Source organism: Gouania willdenowi, chromosome 12 (genome assembly GCF_900634775.1).
Source record: "Gouania willdenowi chromosome 12, fGouWil2.1, whole genome shotgun sequence".
NCBI lineage: Eukaryota > Metazoa > Chordata > Actinopteri > Blenniiformes > Gobiesocidae > Gouania > Gouania willdenowi.
The window spans coordinates 19,952,400-19,954,835 of NC_041055.1; positions in this window are offsets into that span (position 1 = coordinate 19,952,400).

Here is a 2,436-nt window from a genome sequence, read left to right on the forward strand (position 1 = left end):
TGTGTGAGCGTGTGTGTGTGTGTGTGTGTGTGTATGGTAGGAGGGTGAGGGGTGGTCTGCCTATACCTCCCCTCTTCCCAATTTCCCTCCCTCTTCTCCTCCCCTTCTCAGACCAAACTCCACCAGTGGGAGAGAGGAAAGCAAAGCTGCTCTCATCCATTGTTCCCTCTGCTAGTCTTTATATAGTTTTGTAAGTTTGAGAAATTATTTTTGTTATCCAAAGTGTTTAATAGACTTGTTATCCACAATGTATTTGGTAAGTACATTTGCGAATTAAAGTTAAAAAAAAGAATAAAAATTTGTGGTTTTAAACCAGTGCCATCACCATGATGTTTTGTTTTATTGTAGCTCATAGTTGACACGTGTCAAACTCAAGGCACAGGGGCCAAATGGGACAACAGGAGAGAGTAAAACCATGAATCATTGAGTAAATGACCATATAATTCAGTTGTAGATAACCCAGTCCCTCCAAAATTCATACATTTAATAAAATTCAACAATATTTGCAGGTGCTTGCCATTTTCCCATGCCTTTATCACATGATTGCATTCACAAATTGTCAAAAGAACTTTTTCACAAACCATACTCCAAAATTCCTCTAAATTACATTTTTTTTTTTCCTCCCAAAATCAAGACATTTTGACACGGAGATACTGCAGGGACTGATTTATCTCTTGGATATTTCCCGTGCCTTACAAACTATGGCACAATTATGCAAAATTGCTCTTTTCTCCGACCCAAAATTTGCACAGCATTTGAACCCGTCGTATTCGTACCCTTAATAAAAATGAGGTTTTTTTTAATCTGATTTAAAGGGATAAACAGCGTCAGCGCTGGTTATTTTTTCTATTATTCAAAAAAGAGCGACCTATCATAGTGCAGAATTAGATATATAACCAATAAATTGAAAAATTCTACAAAACGCTTAAAAATTATTATTTTCAAGTTCAACATTGTCAGATTTGGTCTAATTAGTTTTATCTTAGAATATAAATCCTTTATATTGGAGAAAATCACAGGAAGCACAGGTTTTCATAGGGAGAACATGCAATCTCAGAGAGGGCCAAATCCAGGGTTCAAACCTTAAATAAATAAATAAATAAATAAATTAAAAAAAAATAGTAAACAGTATCCCCAACCTTTGTGCAGCTGTGAGATGGGTATTTAAATCTATATTCATGTTCAAATCACTAAATCTGTTATCTTGTTCTGTTGTTATTGTAGTATTATTGAGACAATGCAGAGCGGTGGTGAATAACTTCCTAAAATCTTTCCTGGATGAACTTGTTCCCGACTTTTTCCAGTGAAAATTGTTAAAAAGCTAAATGTCTCTTTCAGTTCTATGGTAAACCTTGCTTATTCACTGTTTATGTCGAGAATGATAGAATAAGTTTGGTAACGTTTCCCAGAGCGTGCAATTTGAAGGTGTCCATCAAGACATTTCCTCATTCTGTTTGAGAACACGTTGTGCTGGGACTTTCATTTACTGGTTACAAACCAACCCAATTGAGGTTTTTCCCCAGTCTGACTGCTAACTTATGTTGAATATTAGTTTTCAGGCACAGTTTTTTTTTTTTTTTTTCATTTTAAAAGAGATGTTTCCCCCTGCTGTTTTTGATTTTTTGTTGTTAAGGATGATCTATAATCTATAGGTAAATCTCTGTATGGTGTCGGATGATGGTTGCACAGTATGAGTGCGTCACTAAACTCTTATGAATGTATGTTTTCTGTCTGGTTTCAAAAGTTGTTTAATTTCCTTTTCACATTGTCAGACAGCAGCCATATTTCCGCTTCTCCTTTTCTCCTCTTCATTCATTGGCTGAATCCCAAACTAATACATGTTACAATTTGGAGTCGTCAACGTGATTTTATAGCCGTTTATTGTTACAAAAAAGAAGTACATGAATGGAAAGGAATACACTAGTTCCCAATGCGGGGTCACTTTAACTGAGAATAGACAGATGTTGAATCCCACCAACAATCTGTCAGTCACATCAGCGTTACAGCCTCCTATTACTCGCTGAAAGCCCAATGTTACAGATGGTAAGGATTGATTTGCTGGATTGTTTTTGGTGAAAAGAGGAGCCACTGTGTCACATGTCCAGATGAGGCTATTTTCCTTATAACTTAACTTACATTAACAATATTCACAGACAATATTTCACCTTCGGATGTTTATGTTGCCAATGAGAGTTAACTAAGTTGATCCACCATTTATATTCTAATTACCATTTGAATTGACATTGTGGATATCAATAAATGAGGACATAAATATATAAATATAATTAGTTTGAACAAAAAGAAAACACCTGTTTGATGATCCACAGGGATAGTAAATATATATATATATGTATATATGTGTGTTTTCAGTGGAAAGAAACAACTAATTGGTTAATAATTGTAATTGTGCATTAGTCTTCTACACACATTTGGTCA